The following is a 12,641-nucleotide window of genomic DNA, read 5'->3' as shown; positions in this document are numbered from 1 at the left end:
GGTACAACCTATAAAATAATTAACTTGCCCTTGGGTGCTCCAGCTGCCTGTCTGCCCTCCGCTTGTTCAGCTGCTGCGGCCAGGAAAGCCCCTCTGCTCCTCCTCACCTTCCTCCCGTGCAGCTGCTGCTCTGCCCTGCCAGGGAGGGGCCAGGGCTCTGGCATGCACAGACCGCGCTGGGCTGTGTGATTGGCACTGGCCAGCTGTGGTTAATCATTGCCCTTCCCCCAAAATTTCCTCTAGTTCTGGGAGGTCATCAGCGATGAGCACGGCATTGATCCTACAGGCAGCTACCACGGGGACAGTGACCTGCAGCTGGAGAGGATCAACGTCTACTACAATGAAGCTGCTGGTAAGTGTGTCTGTGTCCTCAGACGTCCTTAAATAAATGGAGCAGACTTGCCGGTTCACTGAGACTGGAAAAATCCTGGAACAAGAGCTGTCACCTGCCAGTGATGCCTCCAGGAGAGCTTTGTTCTCAGAATGGCTCTGACAACACGGCAGTCTGGTGGAGGCAGCATCTCTCTGCTGAAATGCAGGGAAGTGGGTGGGAGCCCTGCTGTGGGGCTGTAACACTGGTGCAGGTTCTTCCCACAGGTAACAGGTGGTGCTGGGGGGCAGTCAGGGTGTCCCCAAGATCACCCTGCCCTGGTGGGTGTGTCCCAGCTCTCCCTGCAGCCGTAACATCCTACTTTGTATTCCCATCCCCAGTCACCTCCCTCCAAAGTCTCAAAGCCCCTGCATCCCAGGCAGCCAAACGTGGGGAAGCAGACGGGGGCACCGCAGGGCTCCTGTGGGGCCGTAACCCTGGTGCTGGTTCCTCCTGCAGGTAACAAGTACGTGCCTCGTGCCATCCTGGTGGACCTGGAGCCCGGCACGATGGACTCTGTGCGCTCTGGCCCCTTTGGACAGATCTTCAGGCCCGACAACTTTGTCTTTGGTGAGTGAGGGTGGGATGGGGGCAGCCCAAAGCGGGAGCGCCGTGCACGGGAAGGGCTCAGGCTTCCCGGTCACCTGGGGACCTGGATCCCGAGAGCCCAGTGGGGGTGGAAGTGAGGGGAGGACCTCCTGAGGCAGGAGAAGCGGGATCATCCGTGTTCCTCTCCGGGCACTGACGTGGCTCCTTGCTTCTGGTGTGCCCTCCAGGTCAGAGCGGGGCTGGCAACAACTGGGCCAAGGGGCACTACACGGAGGGTGCTGAGCTGGTGGACTCGGTCCTGGACGTGGTGAGGAAGGAGTCAGAGAGCTGCGACTGCCTGCAGGGCTTCCAGCTGACCCACTCGCTGGGCGGCGGCACGGGCTCTGGGATGGGCACCCTCCTCATCAGCAAGATCCGGGAGGAGTACCCCGACCGCATCATGAACACCTTCAGCGTCATGCCCTCCCCCAAGGTGTCGGACACGGTGGTGGAGCCCTACAACGCCACCCTCTCTGTGCACCAGCTGGTGGAGAACACGGACGAGACCTACTGCATCGACAACGAGGCCCTGTATGACATTTGCTTCCGCACCCTGAAGCTGACCACCCCCACGTACGGGGACCTCAACCACCTGGTGTCGGCCACCATGAGCGGCGTGACCACCTGCCTGCGCTTCCCCGGGCAGCTGAACGCCGACCTGCGCAAGCTGGCGGTCAACATGGTGCCTTTCCCCCGGCTGCACTTCTTCATGCCGGGCTTCGCCCCGCTCACCAGCCGCGGCAGCCAGCAGTACCGCGCCCTGACGGTGCCCGAGCTGACGCAGCAGATGTTCGACTTGGATCCCCAACAACGTGAAGACGGCCGTCTGCGACATCCCCCCGCGCGGCCTCAAGATGTCGGCCACCTTCATCGGCAACAGCACGGCCATCCAGGAGCTCTTCAAGAGGATCTCGGAGCAGTTCACGGCCATGTTCCGGCGCAAGGCTTTCCTGCACTGGTACACGGGCGAGGGCATGGACGAGATGGAGTTCACCGAGGCCGAGAGCAACATGAACGACCTGGTCTCCGAGTACCAGCAATACCAGGACGCCACTGCTGACGAGCAGGGGGAGTTTGAAGAGGAAGGAGAGGAGGATGAGGCGTAAAGTTGAATTGAGTAGGAGTTAAGTATAGTCTGAGCAGGCAAGTGTTCATTGAGAGGAGGAATCTGTGCAGTTGTGCTGAAGCATGCATTTTTTCATTTGGTGCTCTCCACTGTTGCTTCTGTCAGCAGTTTTGTATCCTTGACTGTCCAATGTAACAGTAGTTGCAAAAATACTTCAGAGTCTTCTGTTGAAATGGGTAACTTCTCAAACATAAAGCTTTTTGTGTCTTAAACTGTCTCCTCTGCTTTATTTCTCTCTAGATTAAGATAACTCTTGTGTAGTTCTCTGTAGCTTCACTTCTCCTTTAATCCTTAACTTCAGTGAGAGTTTAAACTCAATAAAACCAGATTTCTTAGGCCATGAATTTGGCAGCATGAGTAAACTGTAATGTCTCATCTTAAGATGGTAGCTAATTTATGGAAATTGGGTGTTCACTGTTAGACACTCCCGTGTCCAACAGCTAATCTGTTGCTCAGGGGGAAGCTGCCTTAGCCGATAGAAACAAGACACTGCACTTGTGAATCCTGCAACTCCTGTTTATGGCCGTACATGGTGGTGAGGTCCCTGAGAAGGTATTGAATCCCACATTACTAACTGTCAAAACTGATTTGACAAGAAAGCTGCAGGCTTCCCCACTGCCATTCAGCAGCTCTATAACTTGTTCCAGAGCATATATTACATGCATATGGGTGCCTGCTTGTGTTTTGTTTGGGTGCTGAGCTGTCCTGTGTCCTTCAACCCTCCTCTCTTAAGTACAAAAAGTTCCCGCAGAGTAGCATGGATCTTTACTAGCAGACAACTTTAATTTGATTAAAAACCTGAAGTTCAGGCATAAAATTCTTGAGTATTTCCCAAAAACAGCCAGTAAGATGCCCTTAACTGTAAAGGGATTGACTCTTCAGGGCAATCAGTTTCCTTTAGCAGATAAGAGGTGATGGGCAGATTTCTAGAGAACATGGCTGAAAAGGCTACCCAGAGCGTACGTACCATTTTGGAGTAGTCAGGTAGGTACCCTGATGATAGCTGTCTCCCACATCAAAACTATGCATTTACAGGGCTGCTGTTTGATGCTCTTGGTTCCTGCAGCAGAAAACGGACCCCTACCAAGGCAGGTGAGAGCAGTGCAGCAGCACCCTGCTGTGCATCTTTGTGAAGGTAAGTGTGGCTTTCTTCTGGTAAAGGGCAGGCTGTGTGTTGCTGTATGCTTAAAGAATGGATCATCCCTGCAATGCAGTTATTGGTAGTTAAAAGGCTTGAGACTTTTCTTACTCCTGCAAAACGTTAAGTAAAATCCCTCACAGAGTATAGCAGCTACCCAATATGCAAGATTAGTCCTTAGTTCACCTGAACACCACTTAGGGGAGTGCTCTGGTACTAAAGTGTTGTTTAGAGAGCTGCTGCCAGTGCTGCAATTACTATGGTCCTTACTGCTCTGAGAGAGCTGGTATCCACATGTGTGCAACCTCTTTTGTGGTCCTTTAACGAAATGCTTGCAAGGCATTACTGGAATAAAGACTTAAAAGGGAGCTACTGTGCGTGACTAATATCTTGCCCTGTTTTGGCTCTGTTAATTGACCACTGCCTGCAAACACTACTGAGTGTGTACCCTGTTCCTTTGCTTGTGGACTTATTATCCCACAGTGACATCTAGGATGGTGTGCAGGACAACAGGCTAAAGATCTTCTCTCACCTATATGCTTCACTTCTGGTGTACACTCTATAAAGAGAGTTAAGAAGCCTGAACTTGTTAGTAAACAAGCACAACTGTATGTAGCCACAATAGCACTTGTATTTCTTAGCACTTGAGCAGTTCTAGGATTAAGTATTAAACAGATGGAGGTTGTTTTAGTAACTGAGTTACTATGTGCAGCCCCAGGCCTTTTGGGAAAATAAGAGCTTATCTGGTTGTCAAAGTAACCGTCCCTTGAAATTACCTAGCTGGGTTGCACTTGAAACTGTTTATCATATAGCTTTGTTGGTAAAACTGAGAAGGGTAGCCAGCAAACACATTTAAACAAGACTTAGCTAAAATATGACAATCCAGTCTTTGACAGTAAAAATCTTACTTTCTGAGGTCAGAGTGTAGCAGGTTTCACAAGTGTTCAGTGCTGTCTATCTTCTAATTCTTAGTGTAATTACACTCTAGCTAACCCTTAAATATAGCTACCCAAGAGACATTTCAGTACAACTCCTGTTCTAGAAAGTGGGACACCATCCTACATTGCTTGCTGTTTGTACTCTAGTTTTTTCTAGAGGGAGAAAAACCATAAATAGATATACTCTAGACAGAAACAAGTCCTTTCATAAATCCTACACAACTTATTTGCTAGTCATAATAATGAAAAAAAAAATATTCAAGCCAGCATTCCAATAGGAGTTGAAGGAAATGCAGGGAACAAGGATACTGGAAGATTTAGAGAGGAGTTTCAAAATTTCTTTGTAGGGACAGTAAGTCAACTATAAGGGAGGATGACTCCCCATACTGCTCCTGGGGGCTACAGTACCTTTTTTTTTTTCCTGTGGGATCTTTGAGTTTTAGCTGCATCTGTTACCCAGGAGGCCACTATAAAAATTGGAGACTGACTGATGTCTGCTAAATAACAAGCATGTTTTCACAAATGCTCATGGTTGCACTTTTTGCTTCAGAGAAAGCAGAACCACTGAAAGGATTTAAGATTACCTAACCTGACTGCATTAATCTCTATTAGATGTTGATTTGTATTTGTCCCTGTGATGAACAACACCTCTAAGGCTAAATGTCTTGCATGAGGCATCCTGTTTGGAAGAAATGAGGATAGATAACCCACAAGCTTAGTGGTGTGCAGTTTAAGCCATTTATGACTCATTTGTGTTGAGGTAGAAGCTAATGCCAAGCAATATATTTGTTTCAATGGTGGTCTGCAGGGAAGCATTCTCATCAGTTGACAACTAGATCTAATGTTGCTGGGGAAGGGAACAACCTTTTGTTGTTGTTATAAATCCTACACAACTTATTTGCTAGTCATAATAATGAAAAAAAAAATATTCAAGCCAGCATTCCAATAGGAGTTGAAGGAAATGCAGGGAACAAGGATACTGGAAGATTTAGAGAGGAGTTTCAAAATTTCTTTGTAGGGACAGTAAGTCAACTATAAGGGAGGATGACTCCCCATACTGCTCCTGGGGGCTACAGTACCTTTTTTTTTTTTCCTGTGGGATCTTTGAGTTTTAGCTGCATCTGTTACCCAGGAGGCCACTATAAAAATTGGAGACTGACTGATGTCTGCTAAATAACAAGCATGTTTTCACAAATGCTCATGGTTGCACTTTTTGCTTCAGAGAAAGCAGAACCACTGAAAGGATTTAAGATTACCTAACCTGACTGCATTAATCTCTATTAGGTGTTGATTTGTATTTGTCCCCGTGATGAACAACACCTCTAAGGCTAAATGTCTTGCATGAGGCATCCTGTTTGGAAGAAATGAGGATAGATAACCCACAAGCTTAGTGGTGTGCAGTTTAAGCCATTTATGACTCATTTGTGTTGAGGTAGAAGCTAATGCCAAGCAATATATTTGTTTCAATGGTGGTCTGCAGGGAAGCATTCTCATCAGTTGACAACTAGATCTAATGTTGCTGGGGAAGGGAACAACCTTTTGTTGTTGTTGTTGTTCTTTGTTTAATATGTGGCCTTTTTAAGCATGTTAGGAGAATGTATTTACCAAGGCAAACAACTCTAAAAATGTTTGTCCACTGGTAGATGCAAGATGGCAAAGCTAAGGCTGTAAAATCAACTAGGTACTATGTAGGCTTAGTTTAAGTAGAAAAGGTATGAGGTGTGGTTGCACTGAGATACCACCTCTCTCTATTTCCCCTTCCTGTTTAGTTGTAAACCTCAGTCTAAGCCATTGTACCAGCAGTGTTGTGGAAGGATAGTCTGATATGCAGTCTGGTTCCTCAAAACACTTGAATATCTATTGAGAATGTAGATCTACATCTGTTTTCCAACAGATGCTTTCCAATCTGTCAGGTAGGAGTAGTAATGATTCTCCTCTTTGCAACATATGTGAGGTGCCCATATACATCAGAAATTGGGTTGCATTAAAGGAGCAATGCTTACAGTGATGTGATAATCCAAGAAAGAAACCTGACACCCAGCTTGTTTACAGGTGTATCTTTTCAGAAGGTATGAGGTGAAGAACACAGTAAACCAAAGTCATCAATATGATTTATGACCTAAAGAAAGAAGAGTATTTCAGAATTCCTTGCATAATAGGGCAAAATCTTCAGTGCAGGGAAGTCTGCTCATTGATGATGATGATGTCACATGCTGCATACTTGAAAAGTATAGCATTAGTGGGTCCTTCTGGGTATCTGTGCCGATACTATGTGTTTAAAGAAACAATGATGGACTGACAGTCCTCATGGGACACTGCTGCAATGTGCTACTGCAAAACACAGCTCTGTTGTCCAGAGGGACAGTGGCAGAGTGGTATGAGAGGGACAAGTTTTATTACCTCACCAGAAGGAGTTGGAGAATCTCACAATACTCTGCACCAGAAGTAGTTCTCCCCTTGTTTCCTTTAAACCCCGCAATGAGGTAATGTGCAAGATCAGGGTGAACCCTAGTACTGGTTTTGAGTAGAGCAAGTTTCATAGTTGTTCCACTGAAATCACTTTAAGAAAACAAATAAGCAACCCCAAACGAACCACACTTCATTGTCTTACAATTTATTTTTTTTTTATGAAGCCCTGTTAAACTGTATTAAAATCTGCTTTGCAGTGAGAGGTGCTTCAGTTAATGTTTTCTGTTTAATGAGGCCTAATATTGGTTTGCTAAAGCTATGAGGAGATAAAAATCTTCTCTGGACAAATCATGTGACTACCCCCTATATTTACTACACACCCTTTCACTTGGGTGACGTGTTTCTACTTTCCTATTCCGCATTAAAGTACACTGAACATGTACTTTGAGGGACCATTCAGAAGTGGTAGCCTGCCTAGGAGCTACAAGTAACACTGTTCCCTTGAACCTGCTCACTGTAGGGGAGACACTGTTTTCTCATTTACAAATAACCTCCTTCTTAACCCCCTGTGTATTTTTCAGCTGATTCTGCAGTTCCACAGAATGAAACTTGTGACTCTTTGATGTGTTATGTGTGCTTGAGATAATCCATGTAAGGGTATCCCCTCTTTCTTCAACTCAAAAGAAACCTTTATAAATAAGTATTACAAGCTAATCTTGTATGTGACTGAAAAAAATTTTTTGAGAATTTTCCCCCTTCTGATCTAAAATTTATTCATGCCATTCAAGCACCTGCCTTTTGATACTTCTGTCCTGCTCTGATTGGTTTTTATTAGATGGGAAAGAGCAGGCTGTGGGATCTCAGATCCTTCCATTTTAGATGGTTATTATCTGTAACTTGCCAACATAAAAATTCAAAATGGAAGCATTTTGTCACAGGAAAAGGGCCTGAGGCCACAATGCCTTTTGGAAAAATACATTTCTTGGCCCAGACTCTACTGTACACTTGTCCAGTTGGAGCCTTCTGAGCATTTGAATCTGAGGTGCAAAGAGGGTATCAGAGGGTTTGGGATGGTGGGGGGGGAAGGGGAGCTTTGAAAGCTGCCCCTCCTCCACCTCGCCCTCCATTCTGACATCAAGGGACACAGTGCAGGTGGCAACTCTTGCCTCTCCCTGAGCACTTTAAGAAGGAGTGAACTGTTTCCTTGCTCCTAGCTTCGATCCTATTTTGAGGTATTCTATTTGTGAATCTGCCAGAAAGAAAAAAATGTGTCTTTTTGAAGTGTGTGTATAAGAAGGCTATCTGCTTACAGTACCTAAGCAAAAAAAGAAAAAAGGAAAAAAAAAAAAAAAAGGAAATAATTCAAGAATAGGTCATTCCTTTCTCTCCACTCAAAGTCATTTTTCCCTTACGGGCAGAATTCCACTCATAAAGGAGGAAATCAAGTTAGCTTTGTTAAATTCTTGTTTATTAATGTTTGATTCTTGTACGGTAGAGATTTTTAAGTGGTGTCAATTTATCCATATGTCATCTTTTATTACCAGATAATTTTTCTCACTTCCCCTCCTTGGTGACTTTAAGGCATATTTTATTTTCTTTTTTTGGCAAGAATGCCTTGATCATTGCAAACAGAAATGTTAATAATAACCCAGATTAAGCAGGATGTGAAAACACTTGCTCCAGAGGATGAAATGTCTACACTGGCAGAGGTTGTGTAGCTTGTTCAGTAAACAGTTCTCTGTTGTTCTGCACTGAAAAATAATATTACCACATTTTCGATGAATGTAAGAGAAAGATACCGCCTGTAAGAGAAAGATACTGAATGATACTACTGATTCATAGTGAATAATTTAAAAAGGTTTTCAAGCAGAATTCAAATGGTCTCACAACAAGCTTTACAAACATTAAATGAAATACAAACATTTACTTATTACAGTCTGCTTCTTTACATCGAGCATAATGATGGTATTATATTTAATAAATTAATTGTTCAGCTAGTTTTTGGATATTCCTGCGAGTCCAGCTCCAGCCTAGCAGGCAGGGAGAAAAGAACAAGCTTGGGTTAGAGATTCCCAGGCACTTGCAGAAGTGGGTGACTCTATGGGCCAGGCTCGTTTGACATCCTCCAGCTGCTGAAAAGGATGGTCCTATTCCCCTTACCCTGTTTCAGGTGTTACCTTTGTGCTATTTCCTCAGGCAGCTCCAGGGCATGTCTGACCCCTACACCAGTCAGTTCCACTCCCTAAGCTCCACAGTCAGGGATGGTTAACTGGGGGTAGGTAAGAAGCTTTTTCTTAGATTAGGGAGTGTGCCAGAGGGAGAAGTGATGCCAAGGAGAAGGTAATGGCAGGCAACTGGAAGCAGGAGAGAGCAGAGCCATTCATGGCTCAACCACCTACTGCAACGACACCCTGAACTCTCCCTTCAGGGAACCCAGCTGATTTTAAACAATGTATGTTGACTCTCATCACGTGCCACTGCATCTCTTAGCAGACGTTGCAAGATGAAGTTTAGAGTTTGCTTGGTATCAGTTTGAGTTACAAGTAACTATTGGATTGTGAGATAAGGCAAGGAGGCTAAGGAACAAAAACTGCGACTCGCAGATCAAAGTCGCTATCGGTGCCTCCTTCTCGATGACGTGCAGGAAATAAGCCACCCTGGAAAACGCGATATGGGCATTTCATTTATATTGATGCTGGAATCTCAGTCATCTCATGACTGGAGGACCCCATTCGTAGAGACAGCTGATGTATTTCCTCTGTTGAGCCATCTTAAAAGGTAGATGCAGCCTGGATGGGGGCAGGAGCCATCTGGCTGCTACCCATCATGTCTGGTGTGCCAAGCAGAAATAATGAGAGGCTGTATTGTTTTGCCTTTCTTCTCAGTAAATCATGGCCTGATGATGATCAACACAATTTTTTACCCTTCTGGAGTCATTCTGTGACATGTGATTGTGTTTATTATGGTAGCTTTGGAAGACAGACTGAGTGGGGCTCTGTTTTCTGTGTCCTGCGCCATCACGTTTGCAGAAACTCCAGGCTCTTGGCAGTTATAATCTAAGTTCACATGAGAAACCACAGGGTATGAAAGAAATACTAGATTAATGAGGGAACGATTCCTCCCTCAAAAGGAGCGTTGGTCATTTTAGAATTGACAGTGCTGTAAATTGCTTTGTAATGTGATATCCTCTCACATGCTCATCCTCTCTCTTCTTTTGTTCTTAGCCAAACACACAACCCCCCCCAGGTACAATAAACACAAGTACAATGAAACTGCTTTTGCTCATTCATAAAAGCATTGTAGCATTTCATTGCTTCTAGTGCCTGTAGTGGGTTGTAATTTCGAAATAAAAATAGATTTTCCTTTTTGGTATCTTATGACTAGAATTAAAGATACATTTGCGATTATTCCACCCTCTGGCTGGCAGAAATATTCCTCTATCTTAATGCAGGTGGCAAGCAATTAAGCATCTGCTCCCCAAAGGTGAACTCAGTCCTCATCAGGTGGGAATATTGTCGTCATCAGGTAGAATGCAAACAATAACCTAATGAACAGAGCCAGCTCATTCGAGTACCAATAAAAAGCCTCAAAAAGCCATGTAGCCTCTGGTCTACATGCCTGAGCAATACATGATGTCACAAGAAAGTGAGAATAAAGCCACAGGCAGACATTTTGTGTGCTTGAGCAGCTTTCACCTCAGTACATTTGTGACTCTTTTTTTTTTTTTTTAACAATGGGAAATCACTGACAGACATGAAAATGTGGGATCCCTGTTGCCTCCCTCTTCTGCATCCATCGCTGGAGCCCTCCTGTTGCCATGGCAACCGGGAAGGCAGGGCTGGATGCAGGCAGGGAGCAGGCTGTGGGTCTGCCGGCAGGGTTTCAGCTGCCGAGGGGCACGCGGGTGATCCTGGGCACAAGCGCTGCCTGTGTACGAATGGGAGAGCCTGGACTTCCAATTGCTATTCTGAACACCTGGAGTTTATGCAATTATGTTAAAAAAAAAATGCAGATAGGAAACTCCCACTTCTGTTTAGATAGCACTGATAGCTAAGACTTGTCAAAATGGAGGGTTCTAAATTAACATTCAGGTTACCAACATCTGATTTGCTTCGCTGTGTGTTCACGGATGTTCAGCATTGCTGTAGATGAGGGAACTTGTAGACACGTCCACTCCTTAAGGTACTCAGTTCTAAAACCTGGAGCTACATCCCCCCCCCAAAAAAGTGGGGATCTACAAAGAGATGAGTGCTATAGCAGCCAAGAAATAGTTTTCTAATAAATGCTCAGAATCCTTAATGGAATAACTATAAAGCCCTAGGTGGCCACTGTGTGCTTGTGGGAAGAAGACTTCTCAGGGAGTGGCCAGGTGCCTTCAGGAGGGTAATCAGAACGCTTCAAGCTGGTCCTTTGTAGATTGTCAGGAATACTTTTGAACCCAAAAAGCTCTTAAATGGCTGTGTGGTTCCCATAGTGACACCAGAGAGAGTTTTGCTGCAGTTCCACCAGTAGTGAGAAGATGTAACTGCCTACAGCTGCCCAAAGCAACTAGAAATGTGTATGCATGAGCTGCTTGAGCAACAACAAAGACTGTCTGTGATTAAGTATTGCAGAAATGTGCCAAAGGAAAATACTGACAACAGCTAGGATTTAAAGAACAAAAAATTCAACAGAAGTTGATGAAAATATCTCAGTGCCAGCACAATTCTGGATATTTTGTGATTGCAAAAGCCACATGTAATAATGCCACTTGTAATTCCAGAATTTGCAAAGCTTGAGCCAGTCCATGCTCATGGCATTTCTCAGCAGCTGAGGTTTGTGTACTAGGGGAAAAAATGAGCCACAATTCATGAGCAAGTAAATTCACTGGAGCAAACTGAGTGCCACTTTTGCAAATATGGCCCAAGTATTTTTCCATTTAGTAGTATTTCCTGCCATGGATGAAAAAAAAAATAATTGAGTGAAACTGGTTACATTAGGCATTGATTTATATCATGTTAAGCACAGCTAACCCAAGTAGTATGTCAACATCCCCATCCATTCTGGCTGCAATTACCTTTTTTCCTGATAGTGGTAATGCTTTATCACATTAATTATTACCTCACCTTTGCAAAAATCTGCCAGTTTTGTAGGTGTTATAACTGCAATTGAATGGTATAGTGTATGGTGGCATTGAGATCAATAAGCTGTCAATTTGGACTTGCTGGTTACACATAGCCTCCTGCTCCTTTCTTTCCTTTTTGCAGAATCATGGAATTGTTGAGGTTGGATGGGACCTCTGGAGGTCATATAGTCCATGCCTTTAATCAGCCTGGGAGGTGCAGCTAGAGCATGTCAGTCAGATTTATATCTACTTGGGTTTTGAATATCTTCAAGAATGGAGATTCCACAACCTCTCTTCCCATCAAGTATATATATACATTGTTAAATTTCCTCTGGGCTTTCTCCAGGACGCTCAGTCCCAGCTCTTAGCCTTTCCTCTTATGACAGATGCTTCAGTTCCTGTTAACCACCTTTGTGGTCCTTCACTGGACTTGTTCCAGGATGTCCATCTCTCTCTTGTACCAGGGAGCCCAGAATTACATGCAAAACTCCAGATGTTTCTCAATGCAACAGATTCCCCTTCCTCAACCTGCTGATAACTCTCTTCCTAGCACAGCCTAGGTTGCTGTTGGACACCTTTGCTTTAAGGGTGCATTGCTGATTCATGTTCTCCTTGCTGTCCACCAGGACCCCTAGGTCCTTTCTGCCAAGCAGCTTTCTGTCTGGGTGGCCTCCAGTCTGTACTGGTGCCTGGAGTTGTTCTTCCCCAGGTGCAGGGTTTTACATGAATAGCATGACATTCCTGTTAACTAATTCCTCCAGCCTGATGAGATCCCTCTGGATGGCAGCACAACCCTCTGGTGTACCAGCCACTCCTCAGTTGTCTATTATCAGCAGAATTGCTGAGGGTCATTAATGAAGATGTTAAACAACGTTGGCCCCAAGATCAGTCACTGGGGCACACCACTGCCCTGGTTTCACTGGGACAGAATCAGTGGCCAGGCATGTAGGGCAGGCCAATTGTATCCC

General features: G+C 44.9%; 1 pseudogene across 1 annotated transcript; it reads left to right on the top strand.

Moving 5' to 3' along the window:
- The first annotated feature begins 249 nt into the window (after window positions 1-249).
- LOC104391591 lies at window positions 250-2,296 on the top strand (annotated as a pseudogene). The gene is made up of 4 exons (XR_719870.1): window positions 250-352; window positions 605-607; window positions 830-940; window positions 1,147-2,296. The product of XR_719870.1 is annotated as a tubulin beta-2 chain-like (transcript).
- The last annotated feature ends 10,345 nt before the right edge of the window (window positions 2,297-12,641 follow it).

Source organism: Chaetura pelagica, unplaced genomic scaffold (genome assembly GCF_000747805.2).
Source record: "Chaetura pelagica isolate M959 unplaced genomic scaffold, ChaPel_1.0 scaffold104, whole genome shotgun sequence".
NCBI classification, from domain to species: Eukaryota; Metazoa; Chordata; class Aves; order Apodiformes; family Apodidae; genus Chaetura; species Chaetura pelagica.
Note: the sequence above shows the minus strand (reverse complement) of the source record. Positions and strands in the feature narration are given on the sequence as shown.